General features: G+C 40.4%; 2 long non-coding RNA genes across 8 annotated transcripts in view; one reads left to right on the top strand and one right to left on the bottom strand.

Annotated features, from left to right (window-relative positions):
* Positions 1-16,012, top strand: part of LOC139005301 (uncharacterized) — a 40,609-nt gene extending 24,597 nt beyond the window's left edge. The window contains exons 2-4 of the long non-coding RNA XR_011470666.1: positions 13,006-13,144; positions 13,603-13,668; positions 15,081-16,012. This is a non-coding gene — a long non-coding RNA (uncharacterized lncRNA). The remainder of the gene's footprint in view (positions 1-13,005; positions 13,145-13,602; positions 13,669-15,080) is intronic.
* LOC139005300 (uncharacterized) lies at positions 1,930-10,823 on the bottom strand. Of its 7 annotated transcripts, none has more exons than XR_011470661.1 (4): positions 10,771-10,823; positions 10,252-10,362; positions 9,443-9,622; positions 1,930-5,367 (listed from the first exon to the last, which is right to left on the bottom strand). It is a non-coding gene; the product is annotated as an uncharacterized lncRNA (long non-coding RNA). The 7 variants fall into 7 exon arrangements; XR_011470660.1 differs by lacking the exon at positions 10,771-10,823 and having other exon boundaries at positions 1,930-2,782; positions 2,873-5,367; positions 10,252-10,409; XR_011470663.1 differs by lacking the exon at positions 10,771-10,823 and having other exon boundaries at positions 1,930-2,782; positions 2,891-5,367; positions 10,252-10,409.
* Positions 16,013-17,482: the final 1,470 nt, after the last annotated feature.

Genomic DNA, 17,482 nt, shown 5'->3' with positions numbered 1-17,482 from the left:
CATTCTGAGGACGGAGCAGGGGCAGAAAAGGTCAAAAAATTAGGCGTTTTTACTTGTTGGCTCCTAAGGAACTAGTGTTGTTCAGCAGCTGCTCTTGGTTCTTCAGAAGCCCTGCCTACAAGTGGATGAGGGTGTGTGTGTGGGGGGGGGGGGCCTAATGACACTGGCAGACGGGGGGAGTAGCATCTACTATTTTTTACACCTCAAGAAAGATGGACTTTGTTTCTCAAAAAGAGCAGAGATCTTGTTTCTGGGTAGCTGTTATCAGAAACTGGTTTTAACCAAACACAGTGGGACTGTGTGTGTGTGTGTGTGTGTGTGTGTGTGTGTGTGTGTAAGAGGGGGAAGGCTAGAAGAGAGAGGATAAAGTCACAATCTACTCAACCTTTTATTCTTTTTTTTTTTTTCGTAGAAAAAGCTAAAAAATTTCAGCCAGAAGAAAAGGAGTAAAATGATTGAGAAACACTTTGTGACTAAGAGAGGATTGCAATGGAAAATATGTAGAAAGAGAAATTAAACCAGCTGGCTTATTTAATTTTGGCTACCTTCCCCCTTTTATATTTTTTGACTTTAGTTTAAACTAGGGGAAAATGTACTCAGTAAATATCCAGTGTTTTTCCTAGTATTTAGCTCTAACAAACGCTTCACAGGACTTAGCTTAGCGGATCTCTGGGGAGTGGGCGTGAACATGACATTTCACCCCTGGGTCAGAGACCACTTCCTGCTCTGTCTCATAAGTAAAAGTTCTTGCTATTCCAGGGGTCTCTGGGTGCCCAGGAGTGGGGGCGGGGTAGGGGCTGAGGGGCGCTCAATACACTATTCATTCCTCACATTATTTTATTGTAAAAACACTTCCCCTCTTATTCTTGTATTATATATAGGAATTAAATCTCAAAATGTTATTCCAAAGTACCTATTACTTAATACATTCCCAGCTTATTAATTTATTCATGCATTCAATAAACATCATTTAAGCTCTGTCTACGTACTGGGCATTATGTTAAGTGCTGGGGAAACAAAGATAATTAAAATATATTCCCTGCCTTGTACATCTTCAAACAAGCAGAAGAGACAGATGTCTAGACTAACAATCACAGACAAGAGAATAGGGAAAACATAACCCTGCCGAGGGCGGGCGAGCAAATAAGGCTGCCAGGAAGTGGTGATATGGGAACAGAGTTTTGCAAGCTAAGTAGGAACATACCAGAAGGCCAAAGAGATGGAAAACATTCCAAGCAGAGAGAAGAGCCATGCAAGAGCCTTGCTTTCCTCTTGGGGGAGTGGGGGAGTCTGCAGCGTTGTACCGTGATTGGGTTCTAGGAACCTAAGACAAAAAACTGAGTGAATGGGATAGGATTGGTCCATGCATTTCAGAGTTTTAAACCAAGGAGCTCCCAAAGTCAGCATGTAGGGATAAAGGTAGAATTAAAGCTCGTAGAAAATCACACCCACACATCATCCTGAAGGAACGAAATAGGAAGACAAAATCCAGTAGTAGCAAAGCAGGGACTGGAGGCAGCACAAGTTTGAGGGCTGTGAGTAGGAGGAGAGCCTGGAGGGAAGCCGGTGCACAGAGCTCTCTTAGATATTTAGAGGCAGCCCAGGGACCTGTCTGAGGTGGAGGAGGCAGTGTTTAAGGCACAAAACTGTTTGAGGAAGAAAGACTAAACATACCATAATCAGAAAATTAAGGTCAGTCATCATGACTGATGTCCTGACGATTGAAGAGGATACAAAAAAGGAGTCAGTGGTACATGATAAGGAACCTTGAAAAGTATGCTCAGTGGACCGAACACCATCCTCCCAGCTGGGACTTCCCACATGGCGGCATGGGCACCACACAAACTATGCTTTAAATATTTTCAGAGGTCATGTACTTATTTTATGCAAATGAGAAAAATATTTTATTAGCACTAAACTATACAGATACAAAAATTGCTTAAGGTGAAGCTAACATAGACAATATCAGGTAAGTTGATCTGTAAAAAATCTTAAGAAAATACTGTAAGAGGGACTAGACAGATAAAGCAAAATTGAGACAATGATGCATACTAGTAGATGACTGAAGTTTGAAAACTTTGTCAGTAGCCAGTAGGAAACCCCTGAAAAATGTTAGGCATGGCTTAACATGTCTCATCCAATTAACTGTAAGCAATAAACTCTTTTTTAAAAAACAAACAAACAGTTATCTGTGTGTCTATTATCTTACCATACGGGAATAAAACAAAATCCTGGGTACATTTTAATACACATTAAAGAAACTCGATAAACAAAAATTTGTTGAATGAATGACTATCTCCACCCACTTAAAACATGTCTCTCTTTTACCATATTAGAACTGTTCTCATGTGGTTAAAAGCCATTTATATTAGCTATCTATGGTAATCATACTCTCATGCAACTGAGGACTCAATTTCTGAGAAATCCGAGCCCAGAATGACTTAGACATCACAAAGCGACACTGTGAAACTGTGTCCTGCCGGCAGTGCTGTTTCTTAGATCCAGAAAGAAATCCAACGAGGACTTTTGCCCCCACCATTACACTCATTTTACTGCATCTTCAGTGTGAGATGTTATTTTTGTATGCCAGGGTAGATTAGCTGCTGTAACAAATAACCCTAAATCTCAATCACATAAAACAATAAAAATTTATTTTTAATCGCCTCAATCCAATGCAGGTGTTCATAGTCGGACAGCTGTCCTGGCTGCTTCCATGACTCGGGAATCAAGGATTCCTCCATCTTGTGATGCTGCCAGTTTCAAAATGTGGCCATCAAGGTCACTAGAGAAGGTGGAGAAATTATGGAAAATGCATATCAGCCTGGACTGCCATCTCTCAGCAACAAAATTGCATTAAGGAAGAGGAACTCACCTTTGCCAGTCAGCTAACCTTTTTAACCAATGCAAGATGATACTCAGGACTGCATTCTGGTGATGGAGTAACTATGATTGGTCAAGTGACAATGTAAACCAATAGTTCTTAGCTGTTTGGGGACCATGAAGATGATAAAAAAAATATGGATTTTCTCCCTAGAAAAACATATAAGCATAAGCACACACAATTTTCATGGGATTTGAGGACCTTAATGGATTCCCGGAAGCCCATCCACTGAAATCATTAGAGGTTCTACAACCTTGGTATAATTTAGAGTAGTTAGCTAAGAGTTAATTTTGAATAGTGTAAATCATGAACCATGGGCCAACTTAAATTAACTTTTTCTGCTAGATTATGGTCTGATTTTTATTTTATTTTTAAATATTCATATTGATTTTTAAATAGAGATGAAGGCAGAGGGAAAGAGAAAAACATTGATGTGAGAGCAGAACATTGATGGGATGCCTCCCACACACCCCCTACTGGGAATCAAGCCCACAACTAGGTCTTGTACCCTGACCAAGAATGGAACCAGAAACCTCTCGGTGCACGGACGATGCCCAAACAACTGAGCCATACCAGCCAGGGCAAGATTCGCATCTGATTTTTAAAAACTTAGTTGCTGAAACTAGAGATCCAGAATATTAATAGTGTACCATCCAACTTGTAGATGTCAATTTTGCACTGAGCAGAAATCCCTATGTCTACTACTGCAAAAGACTTCACGTTGTGTCTTGTCACCCATTCGCCACTCTCCAATCTATTTCACATGACATCAGAATGATGTCTAAAAATTAAAATTCCCTTGTTTCATTCCATCCTAAAGACCTTTCAGTGGCTGAAGACCCAAATTCTGAGCATGACATACAAGGCTCTGAGTAAACTGACCCTACCTGTTTCTCACATCATGTACCACTCTGCTTTTTGTACTCCCTCCCAACTGGTCTTTCTTTTTCTTCCTCCCACCTCAGGGCCTTTGCACATGCCTTTGAATCTTCTTTGAATTGTTTTCTCTTTATCCTTTATATAGTTAACTGTTACTTTTCCTTCAAATCTAAGCTCATCTGTCATTTCCTCAGAGAAACCTTCACAGAGTTGCAAAGTAAGTCAGGTCTCCTATATATTCTTAGAGTATATTTGATTTGTCTGGATCATTCCCACCAAAAGGTAAGGTTCATGAGAGCTGAAACTGTGAGCACCTGGTGCTACAACTCAGCACCTGTCTTAGTGTGTGGAATATACTGGACATTCAGTAGCCTATCTAATAAAGAGGCAATATACAAATTGACCATCATTCCAACACACAAGATGGCCGCCCCCATGTGGTCAAAGATGGCCAGCAGGGAGGGCAGTTGGGGTTAACCAGGCCTGCAGGGGAGGGAAGTTGGGGCAATTGGCTTGCAGGGGAGCAGTTAAGCATCGATCAGGCTGGCAGGGGAGTGGTTAGGGGGTGATCAGGCTGGAAGGCAAAATCAGTTAGGGGCAGTCAGGCAGACAGGCAAGCAGTTGGGAGCCAGCAGCCATTGGATAGGGCCTAAACAGGCAGTTGAACATCCCTCAAGGAGTCCCAGATTGGAGAGGGTGCAGGCTGGGCTCAGGGGCACACCCCTCTGCATGAATTTCATGCACCGGGCCTCTAGTTTGTTAAATAAAAAAATGAATGAATGTTGCCTATGTTTTACTCTATATCTTGAAATAAAAGCTAAGTGATAAAGCGTTTGAAACCAAATTTTTTTCTTACTTTGAGAAGTGACTAGAATAAGTCTGGGTTTGGTATGACTTTAAGGAACTTCACAATTAAGCAATAACTTTCACTGCGCTGCATAGCAACCTCTGCTCTTCAATAACATCTAATCCAATATGAGAAACAAGCAATAAAAACAATTGTTCATTATGATTTAATATTAACACAAACTAGAGGGCTCATTGATGGAGTAAGAGCAGTAGAAGGGAGCTGTTATAAAGGAACTGGTAAGTTGCAGTGTTGGGCTAATCCTGGAAGGCTTCCTGGGGGAAGTAGTTCATTGGTTATAGTGTTAAGGCTCTTTGTGACACTTCTTTTTAAAAGTATATTTGGTACTATGAATGCCAACAAAAGATTTTCTCCATAAATCTTGCTCCTTGGCTTTGCTGTTTTGTTACCACAAGGATAAAGTCATAAGTTATGAGAGAGGCTGGCAAGGCATAGATCAGTCTGCATTTTAGTCCCCCAGCAGAGCACACAACTTTAAACTGTTGTGTCTCTGGTTGATTGTATTAGTTTTCAAAATATGTATCCACTGTCTCCATGTGGGAGGACTCGGCCATGTGATTGTCTTTGGCAAAGGACATGGCAGTGATACTGACTTGTGCAGAAGCTTTGGGAGCCTTTGTGAAGTCCACCACCTCTCTCTTTTCCTCTAACACAGGGCTGTCACGTTTGCAGGTGGGGTTCTTCTATTAACCTGGATCCCAAAGTGAAAGGAATGAGGCCACAATTGACCTAAGTCAACCTGTAACATGAGAAAAATTTTAGCTTCGCTTTTATAAAGGCACCAACATTTGAGGTTATTTGTTATTGCAACATAACCCAGCAAAAGGTGACCAATATGCTTTTCTTCACAAAAATCCTATATAATAAAAGCCTAATATGCTAAGTGACCGACCAGTTGGCTGGTCGGCTGGTCAACCAATCAAAGCATAATATGTTAATGATATGCTAAGGCCACTCAACCGCTCACTATGATGTGCACTGACCACCAGGGGACAGACGCTCCAACCAGTAGGTTAGCTTGCTGCTGGGGTCCAGCTGATAGGGACTGAGCAAGATCGGCCAGACACACCCTGGAGCCCTCCCATGGTCCCTCCCCAGCTGGCCAACCTCCTATGTCTCTCCCCAGCCCTGATCATGTACCAGTGGGGTCCCTCAGCCTGGCCTGTGCCCTCTCGCAATTCGGGACCCCTCGAGGGATATCAGAGAGCCGGTTTCAGCCCAATCTTGCAGGCCAGGCCAAGGGATCCCACTAGTGCACAAATTCATGCACCAGGCCTCTAGTTATATATAATTCAACTCAAACTTAGAGTTATATGCCTAATGAAAGAATAACCATGCCCTTTTGGATGAACTATCTGTTTTTATCCAAGTGCACAGCTTCAGAAAGGCACAAATGCATCCATGAAGTAGAAAGACATTCTCAACCACTGAGGCCAGTGGACTAATTTTTACACACAGATGCCAGCTTTCCTCTGCAGGAGGATACCATTCTAGATATGGAGGAAAACTAACAAGAGATCCCTGCCCAACTGGAGGTTACAGTTCGATTCCTGGTCAGGGCACATGCCTGGGTTGCAGGCTTGATCCCCAGTGGAGGGTATGCAGGAGCTAGCCAATTAATGATTCTCTCTCATCATTGATGTTTCTATCTCTCTCTTCCTCTCCCTTACTCTCTGAAATCAATAAGAATATATTTTAAAAAAAGATTCCTGCCAACTAGAGGGGGATTTCTTTGCCTGGGAAGGAAAATCAATTGAAAAAAAAAAAGAGCTTTATCTGCTGACTTATACTGGAATAATAATTTATACTCGAACCAGTCAGAGCTCACCATAATATCATTTTCAATAGTAGCATCTCAGAGAAATATAAAAGAAACATATTAAAGACAAAAATAGTTTATACAGATTGGCTAAGTTCTTGCTTAACATTCTTTCTTCCTCCTCTCCTCTTCCTCCAATTCTTGCTTAATTTCCCTTCTCTGTCTTTCTTTGTTATCCTTGCCCCAAATCTACTCATGGCCATCTTGGGAAGATGCAAGGATGATAGACATAAGTACATATAGATAGATAGTTATATTCCTATGCAAAGCAAAAGATAAATATAGATTTATTTCTAGGAGTTCAGTCTATAACTATAAAATATTAAAAGAACTTGTTTAAACCTAAATATCTAAAGCTTATAAACCTTCCAAAATTGACTTAAAATTTGAGGGGTTTGACACTATCTTCTAAGGATGCCAAAGTGTATTCCCATTTGTCTCAGGGTTGACTGGCCATAAACAACTTTAACTCAACTTCAAAAGGTGTCTTTGAGTGCCTGCTAGGACCATAAATTGCATCTTCATGTAGAATTTGCAGTTTAAAAGTACGGATTATCTTACTGAAGAGCCTTTTTGCCATGAGTTTTATATTCCAAGATCAATTCCAGTTAAACACCCCTCCAACATTTCTGAGTTTGAGTTGTATGTTACACATGACCAATTATCACTCCCTATTGTCAGGCAAGGATGCCCTCCCCCTAAATGTGCAGAGTTTTTAAATGCTTAAGAAAAGATGTATGTGAAAAGCTAGACTTAGCTTTTAGTCACTCACATCACATCTGGAAGCTGAGCACTGATGCCCAATGCAGACACCTCAGTGTTACGTTCCTGGATCACGTTTAAAACCAGGAGGAGGAAGTTTTATACTTATGCCATGATTTATGAATTGGAAACATTTTCTGATAATCTGAGGATTTAAATTGTTACTTTCAGCAAATGTTCTGCTTTCTTTTTGTAGTTTTGTGACATAGAAAAAAGAGTTGTGGATGAGGAGTTAGGAACTTAGGGTTATCTCAAATGGCTTTATATGCAATATTTGCGTGACTTAACAATGTAAATGGTTTACAATTTCATGATTGTGAATATGAAGAACTGATCCTTTTTCTGAATTGTTCTAGTCCAACCTAGAATGGTTATAATCATACTAGAGGCCCAGTACATGAATTTGTGCACTAATGAGGTCCCTCGGGCTGGCCTGCAGAATGGGGCCAAAACTGGCTCTCCAACATCTCCCAAGGGGTCACAGATTGTGAAGGGGTGTAGGCAAGGCCAAGGGACCCCACTTGTGCACAATCAGGGTCGGGGAGGGACACGGGAGGTTGGCCATCTAGGGAGGGACTGCAGGAGGGCTCCAGAGCATGTCTGGCCCAGCTCACTCAGTCCAAATCCGCCAGACCCCAGCAGCAAGCTAACCTATCAGTTGGAGCGTCTGCCCCTGGTGGTCAGTGCACATCATAGTGACTGGTCAACCAAGCAACTATCTGCCCCCTGGCGGTCAGTGCACATCATAGCGAGTGGTTGAGCGGTCTTAGCATATCATTAGCATATTATGCTTTGATTGGTTGAATGGCTGACCAGACAACCGGACACTAGCATATTAAGCTTTTATTATATAGGATTGAACTACATGAGAACTCAATGTCAATTATGTCTACATACTGAAGAGAGTTGATTTTCTGTATTGGCTCTATGGTTTAAAACCATCAAAAGGAAGGGGGTATTGCAAAATGCACCATTCCAAAATTAAACAATGCAGTCCATCAATTAAACAATGCATAAGGCATGTAATGATGATAATTCCTGGGTATGTCAACCAAGAAACAGGCAAGCTGGTTGTTAAGTTGCCTCACCATAAGAATAATGACTGTGTGAGTGCTTGGGTAGGTCATTCCCTCTCCCAGTTCAAACTCTGAGGGAAGACAAAATGAATTTGCTAAGCTGGCTTTTTTTTTTAATGCCAGAATGCCAAGGAAACCAGTGTCTTAGGCTATCTGTGCTATTAAAACCACAGCATACCCAATTTGTGGCTTTAGAGAACAGCAAGTCACTAAGGGTTAGAACTGAGTGGACATCTTGTAGTTCATTTTATTCATTTTTTTTTAATATTAAATCTTTATTGTTCAGATTACATTTGTTCCTCTTTCCTGCCCCCCCCCCCCCATAACTCCCCTCCTTCCAGTTCCCGCCCCACCCTCCGCCCTCACTCCCCACCCACTGTCCTCATCCATAGGTGCACGATTTTTGTCCATCATTTTATTCATTTTAACGATGTGATTTTGAGGCCCAGAGAGACAGGGGATAACTTGTCCAACATCACAAATCTAGCAGGAACAAGCATAGAAAGGGCTTTGCCCTAATCTGTTTACCGCCAGGCTAGGGTTTTCCTGTCTGCCATGTAACTTGAGAAACAGCCACCATTTCCCAAAATGAAACCCAGAAGTAACAAGCATGAAATGCGAATTTTTCAATTAGAATTTAAAACTATCCTTTTGAGATTTTAAATCTAATGGCAATAATAAAAATGAAGACCTACTAGAGAAGTTTAATGTATGTTAATTCCCCACCCCATATGCTACAGGAAAAATAGATTCCTGCTCCTATTTCAAGCTACTGAGAGAACTCCATAATTCTTTTCAGCTCAGAGGACCCTTGCATTACTCACAACCATTCTGAATACTACAGAAAGGATTGTATATAAGATACATAACAGAAAAAACTAACAAACATGATTTTACTGTAGTTATCTCTAAACCAGAAGCACTGACCTAACTTGACTTTTCTCCTTATCAAATAGTGTTAGGACCTTCATTTTCCTATTATCAAAGCTGAATTATACCAGCACAGTTGCTTAAATGTATACACCATGTGACTACAAAATATGAAACTAAGTCTTGTAAACATCCTTAAGAGATTCAAACATGCAAAAAAAAACTGTCGTTAGATAAAGTGGCCACCTGTTAGATCAAGAGACCACAAACTCAACGTTGCCACACACCTATGCAGTTTTTGCTGCTGTTGTAGTAGTTGCTCTTTTGGAAATTGCCTTCACAGCAATAACTTTACACAATTAAATTTAATCTTATTATTTTAGCCACACCTTGTGTTTCACCAAAAGCCTTATTACTTTTTTTAATCACCCATGTTTTCTTCAGACTCAGCTCCTGATTATTTCATCCTATTAAAAAAAAAAAAAAGGAATTTTACTTCAAAGGGCAATGATCTGTTACCAATCAAGATCACTTGGAAAGCATATTCACCAGGTTATTTAATATATTTAAAGAAGATCTGATTAGCGATGGCAAGAACACTGGAATGAGCACATGGTCTTCCAGTCTTTATTACAGGAAGAGACCCCTTTCACCAATATAAATGCCTTAAAGTTTAGTCTTCTTGACTTGAATAACCAACATTATAGTTTATACTCCCACAGGCATATCTCAAAATTTTTTCTATAAGGTGGTTTGAAGCCAAAGCAGAAAAACATTTTGCTATACATCCTAGACTATTACTTCTTATTCATTATGCGAAAAGGGAAGAAACATTTAAGTTGTAATGATTTTCCCCTGCTCAATGAAGCCATATGCCAGCAAATCTCAATTTATTAAGGCTAGGGGAAAAAATAAAATTTCAAATGTATGGGGTGAGGGGAGGAGAAGTTGGTTGAAGGAGATTATTTGTGGTTTAATTGTTCTCAGTAAAAAAGTTTCTGCGACCTACTCCAAAACAGCTATGCCAGCCAATCTGTGCTGGAGGTCTTTGGGGAGTTTGGGGAGGACAGAAGGCCCTTTGTTGCCCCGTACTCACCAGCCTAGAGCCTTCTTATCTTCTCCAAACACCTTGATGCCGCCTGAGCTGCAGACATGAGACTTCCTTAATGAGTAGGTTGCCCTTTCCACCTGGAGCTGTGGCTGCTGCCTGGACAGGAGAAGAAAAGCTGTGGACATCGCATGGGAAAGGATAGTTCCTCCTTTTTCTCAGAACTGCACCCTGAGAAACCAGGAAAAAGAAAAGGGGCACAGGAAAGCACTCCCACATTCCAATTTGGTGAGCAACAGAATGTAAGAAAGGTTATCAGGTGGGCTCCTGGAGTCAGGCTAGCTGGGATTGAATTCTGGCTTTGAATTTACTTTGTGAACCTAGAAAGGATCCATCAATTCTCTGTACCTCAGTTTCCTCATCTATAAAATGGAAATCATAGGATTTACATTATATGTCATAGAGTTATTTTATCATAAGATTATTAGAACAGTGCTTGAGCCATAGTAAGTACTCAATCAATATTAACTAAAACGATTACTAATGACTCATTTATTGAGAGCTTACCATGTTTCTGAGTGCCCAATATGTTGAGGGCCGCTAGTAAACACTCGGGCATCTTTAATTATGTTGGCTGAAACTCAGAGCATAGGCAGAGCCACGCCCTGGGGGCGGACCTAATCAAGAGATTGGGACGCCACTCAGTCTGACTTTCCCGCCCAGTGTTAAGGGGATGGATCTCATGATGTCGCCAGGAACTCAAGGCCCACCTAGGTGTGATGTAACTTCCTGTTATTCGAGTATTTAATAAACTCCTTCCTGTGCTGGCTCTCTCTGAGTCTGTCCCTCCATCAGAGGGCAGACGCCACACCCAGGCCCAGCTTTCACTCTCTTTCTGTCTCAGTCTTGTGTTTTTTCATTTTTCCTTAAACCTTGTTGCGTTCTAATCAAGATTCATCAACCCCTGTTTCTCTCTCTCTCTGTGCTGGTCACGGGAAGAGAGAAACCCCTTCCAATACCAATACATAGCACACACCACACTTCCCCTAAATTCTTTCCATGATTTTTTTTTATTGTCTAAAGTTTTACATATGTCTTTCCATGAATTTTTACCTTCCAAAGTGAAATCACATCTGAACTAGTTATTTAATGGTGATGTTTCCTTTCTTTGGTTAGTTCTATCATTAGTTGTATTACACATACGTATGTCATTTTAATTTTTGTAATGGCAAATTTTACATTCTTAGATACACATAAAATTTCTTAAATATATAAAATAAAAATTTAACAATCATCAAAACAAATGGATAGCCTTCATTTACCTTCACTACACTTGTGTTCTATTTAGTCTTCAGTGTCAACAAAGATAATTCACATCCTAAGAGAAAAGACACGTCAGAAACCAGAAATCATGACAAACCTTTCTGCCCAACTGCTAAGCATGTTTCTGAGCTAAATATACCCATGCTCTAAGGTGGTGAGAGAGATGGCACAGGGAGCCCAGGAGCCACAGTCATGGCAGCAATTGTTAAATGTTGAAGACTTTGCTGGAGACCATGAGGTGGACCAGCGCTGGGTGCTTCTGTAGCTGTCATGGATAGAATGGGAGGACCACTTAAGGCACTGCTGCTTCAGAGGTGGGGCCTCATCATTTTGTAAACGAAAGGGCAGCCATTTTTTTCCAACCCCCAGGTGGCTCTCTTCAAACTGCCTCAGCTCAGGAGCTTGAATCCAATTCCAAGTATTTTTCATTGGTGTCACAAACCACTAGAAGGACAACAGGACTCGCACCCAGGAACTAATGCTAAAAAACAGCTTCCCCAAAGTATCTACTGTCCTGGAAATACCACTTTGAAACCAGATTTTTAAAGACATAGAATTTTGGAAGGGACCCACAATCCTTTTCTGCAGCACCAGAAAAACAGCTTCTCTGTAATCCTCTAATAAAGATAGGTCTCATGGATTAATCTCCCTTAGGCAGGTGTCATTACTGGTATGTCAACTCCATAAGCAACCCAACTGAAATAATGGCAATCATAATATTATAGTAACCACCCACTATTGCATTATCAATGTATTTCTTTCATACGATACTTTATAAAGTGCTTTCTTATATATAAGGTCTCTGCCTTCCCATTTCTACCAGGATTTCTCACCAACTGATAAGTGAGCACTCTAAATAATTCTGAGGAATGCCCAATGGGATTATTTTGAAGGACCTAATTATAGTTACTGAGGAAGAGGCTCATTGTAATTAAGATTAAATTAGGATAAAATTGTTTTCAGATTGATAATTGTACCTTGGGCTTTAAGATAACCAAACTTAATGCCTGTAACCTCACCCATTCTCATACATCTGCTGCAGTGTTTTAGTGTATCTTAGAGACCAATCATAGTTTTGTGTTTTTTTTCCCACAATGGCACACAATTATAGTTATCTAAAATAGCTTATGTATTTGTAAACGACAGCACTGGCAAGAACTTCAAGCTTCTATTGAGAAAATTAACCTATATGCCATCATTGAAAATGCTACTTCCTCCCTCTGGGAAGTGTCTTATAAACTGCTTTATCACCGTATTGCCTTCTTTCATTGCAATCCAAACAAGATTGCCACAGCTCACCAATATATGTAACCCCCTGTTCTTCCATGGCACAAAACTAGATTGCATTTTTTAGCCTCTATTTTCCACCATAGGGGGGTACCTAGGACTGAGATCTTGACAACAGAACATGGGTAGAAATGATGGGCAGCCCTGAGCCACTAGAACCTCTCATTTGTGATCCTTGCTCTCTTTCCCTAGCTGAATAGAAAGGATCCTGAGGACCTAAAGTAAGTGATGGAGCCTTTAGATGGAAGGACCTGGGTCCCTGAAAGACTGTGTAGAACAGAGTCTACTCCACTGACCCTGCCATTACACGATGAAATCAATCATTGTTGTGGTAAGACACTGAGGTTTGGGGGTTTATCTGTTTCAGCAACTAACATTATCAAATATAGTCATTTTCTCACTCCCTTCTGTCTCTCCATTTTCATATCACATTTTCTTCTTTTCCTTGATTCATTCTGTAAAGAATTACTGTGTGTCCATCGTATGTGCTAGGAACAGAGTCCATTGCATAGTAACTATGTTCAAAGTAGCCCAACTGAACAATCAACCACCTTATAATTTGACAGGAACAATTATTTAGGTCTACTACTTTAGGAGAGGTGTCAGAAACTATAGTTTATCTGTTTTGGTAAATTATATTTTATGGAAACATAGCCATGGCATTCATTTACCTGCAAGAAGGCAAGAATGACCAAGAAGGCCTGCAGCGTCCATGTTATATTGTCTGTGTTGAGTAGTAATGACAGAGACTGATGTACAAAACCTAAAATATTTTCTGGTCATTTACAGAAAAAGTTTACTGACTCTTGCTCTAAAAGATTTTGGAAAGGATTTTCGAAGGAGATGACACATGAGGTGGGTTTTGGTGAAGTGCACTGTGGTTTAAAAAAAGGGGGGGTGGGGGAGAGAAGGCATTCTGGGGAGAAAGAATAATAGCCAAGCAAAAAATACATAAGTTTAAAGGTTACTCAGATACTCAGACAGCATTTAGAAAACACCCAAGGGTGAGTGACCCTCCCCTCAGAGCACCAGTTACTACTCGGAATGAGCCACAGGAAGAACCATACTGACAGAAGCTGTTTCAAAACAAGCAAACCTGTTGACCTCAGACCTTTCATTCTATCTAAGTGCCAACTTTTAATAGATAATATTATATCAACACTAAGTAGCTTCAAACTCAGCTACAGATAGATGAGCTGTAAGTCTTCAGCCATCACTTCATAGTATAGACAAACAGAATGTCCTGGACAATGATGCAGAAGGAAGTGTCACTCTCTCATTACTTTCACTCATTCTTTCCTAAAAATCTTACTGATAAATTAGAAGAGTAATTGTATTTAACAAAAGAGAAATGAATGAAGGCCCCAATATGAAAATAAATTGAAAACATGTGTTGAAAATATGCTCCTTGTTTTGATCTGTTCAGGTTGCCATAACAAAACACTGTAGGTTGGGGGGGCTTAGATTTTTATTTCCTTACAGTTCTTAGAGCTGGAGGTCTAAGAACAGGTTGCAGGATGGTCAGTTTGTGGTGATAATGCTCCTCTTGGCCTATAGACAACCACCTTCTCACTGTGTCCTCGCATGGCATAGGGAGAGAGCTCTGGTGTCTCCCTTTTCTTATAAGGGTGCTATTCACATCAGGAGGGCCCCACCTTCATGGCCTATTTAAACCTAATTATCAACTAAAGGCCCCTTCTCCAACTACTATCACATTGGGGATGAGGGTTTTGACACAATTCAGTCCATTGTATTCCTCAAAAAAATACAAATAATAAATATAAACATATGCATTGATCCTTTACCTAGTAAACATATTTTTGAGTACCTATTATGTGCATGCACTTCTCTAAATTTGAAGATGCAACAGTGAATAAAATAGACAAGATTTCTTCTCTCACAGAGTTTACTTTTTAGTAGCGGAAGACACAGTGATCAGGTCGGCAAATAACAGAGAAGGATAACTTCAATTTTTTATTAAGTATTCTTCTTTAGAATAGAAATTAAGGCAGACCTCACGAGTAGGTGTTTATGAAGTAACACTGGAATTGTAACCAGAAGCCAACTATGCAAAGATTTGGGGATAAAAGGTTCTAGGTGGAGAGAAAAGCAAGGGTTAAAATTTCAAGGTAGGAAAGAGCTTGGCCCATTTGAGAAACTGAAATAAAGTCTGTGTCTCTGCAGCCTCAAAAAGTCAGGGAAGGGGGATAGGAGAGAGAGAAAATATTTGAAAAGCTAATGACTGTGCAACTTTCAAATTTGATTAGAAATATCCACTCCAGGATTCAATACACCTAATGAATCTCAAGCAGAAGAAAAGAAGCCAAATAACACTGTGATACATCATGGCCAAATTGCTGAAAGCTAAGGATAAAGAGAAAAATCTTATATGCAACAAGTGAAGAGGAGACAACATATATACAGATAAACAATGATGGGGATATTTTCTTACTTTTTATCAAAAGCAAAATAGTCAGATGGCAATGGAGCAACACCTTCGAGGTACTGAGAAAAGGGATTATCAGTCTGGAGTTTTATAGCCAGCAAAGATGTCCCTTAATTGTGGGGATGAGACAGATGTTTTCAGATGGTCAAGGGTGATAGAGGTTATTGCCAGCAGAGCCACACTACAAAGAATGCTAAGGGAAATTTTTTAGGCTGAGGGAGGCTAGTGGAAGATAGAGTCTCCGATCTATAGGAAACACTGAAGTACATCAGAAATAATAAATGTGGAAGTTGTTATTTTTTCTCAATTATTTGATAAAAAGTTTAGCATTTAAAGCAAAAATGATAGCAATATGTTGTAGGGTTTGTAACATGTGTAGAAGTAAAATATTTGAGGATCATCGCATCCAAGGCTGAAGAGAGTGGATGGATGTATATTGTTGTAAAGCCATTGCCTTACATATAAGATGATGTCATGTTATTTCAACATAGACATCGCTGAGGAGGAACATATATTGTGGTCCTACAGAAAGCACTAGAAAAATAAAACAAAAGGATAAAATTAAAAACAATAACCTATAGTGACCATCAGCTTTTGACCATAAGCCACAATAAGAAATATCACATAGCTATCTCTATTAGTACACAAGAGCTCCACAACACTCTTTTTTTTAAATATATTTTTATTGATGTCAGAGAGGAAGGGAGAGGGAAAAAGAGATAGAAACATCAATGATGAGAGAGAATCATTGATTGGCTGCCTCCTGCATGCCCTCCACTGGGGATCGAGCCCGCAACCTGGGCATATGCCCTGACCAGGAATCGAACCCGAGATCTCTTGGTTCCTGGGTCGATGCTCAACCGCTGAGCCACACCCAGCTGGGCTCCACAACACTCTTATACACAAATACATATATATCACAGAAAAACAAATATTCAGACCTGGTCAGTGTGGCTCAGTTGGTTGAACTTGTCCCTGCACCGCAAGTTTGCCTGCTGATTCCTGGTCAGGGCTGGAGTTATGGGCTTGATCCCCAGTAGGGGGTGTGCAGGAGGCAGCCAATAGATGTTTCTCTCTCTTCCTTCCTGTCTCTGTAAAAATCAATAAAAACATATTTTTAAAAAATGTATTCAAAACATTATTTATGATTACTAAGTACGATAAGTATTTTTTATTCCTTTTAATTTTTTAAATAAATCATAACCTGCTGAATTAATTTTTTTTTGTGCTTTTTAAAATTTATTTTAAAGTATTGAGTATATATATACATATATATATAAACATATATATATACATATATCTTACCTAATAATAGACAAACATGTAAATTAACCATCCTTCCACTATGCTCACCAATCAGGAGAGTATGCAAATTAACCCAACAAAGATGGCAGTTAATTTGCATACAAAGGGGTGAAGCGGTGGAGCAAAGACTGAAGGCTCCGTCCGGAGTCGTGAAGACTGAAGGCTGCTCCGTCTGGAGCCTCAAAGACTAAAGGCTCCATTGGAGCCGCAAAGACTGAAGGCTCCATCCAGAGCAAAGGTGCCAGAGGAAAACTGGTGCCTGCCGAAAAACCGGTGCTGGCAGCCAGGGCAAGGGAAGGCCTATTGCATGAATCTCTTCATGCAACGGGCCTCTAGTCCTATCTAATAAAAGACAAAAAGGATAATTGACCGTACCTTTGCTACGCTTCCCATTGGCTAATCAGGGCAATATGCAAATTAACTGCCAACAAAGATGGCGGCCAATTTGCATACGTAGGTTCCAAGCGGTGGAGCAACGCCAAACGGCCCCAAAGCCAGCCGAGCAGCAAGGCTTCAGGGCCCTGGGATCAGTGGAGCAGTGAGGCCTCACACCCCCGGGATCAGCATGACAGGGGGTGGTGCCACAACCCCGGATCGGCCCTGCCCTGAGTGTAACCAGGGGCGGCACCCCAACCCCCAGATCTGCCCTGCTCTGTGTGTGACAGGGCGCGGCGCCACAACTCCCTGATCAGCCCTGCTCTCTGAATTAATCTTACTATCAAATTCTTATTGTGGATCACAACTTGAAATTGAAAAAATATTTTTATATAGTATCTGCTCTGAATCAGAACATACTAGTATGTTTTAATTTTTTTTAACTTTTGTTATGTAATTGATGTTCACCAAAAAATTCCATGCAGAAGATAAGTAATTCTCATTTTAGAAATGAGAAAATAGACTTGGATAAATGAACATTCT

This window comes from Myotis yumanensis, unplaced genomic scaffold, assembly GCF_028538775.1.
Source record: "Myotis yumanensis isolate MYYU_CA2020_CCGP unplaced genomic scaffold, mMyoYum1.0.hap1 SCAF_3, whole genome shotgun sequence".
NCBI classification, from domain to species: domain Eukaryota; kingdom Metazoa; phylum Chordata; class Mammalia; order Chiroptera; family Vespertilionidae; genus Myotis; species Myotis yumanensis.
This window is presented reverse-complemented; position numbering and strand designations above follow the sequence as displayed.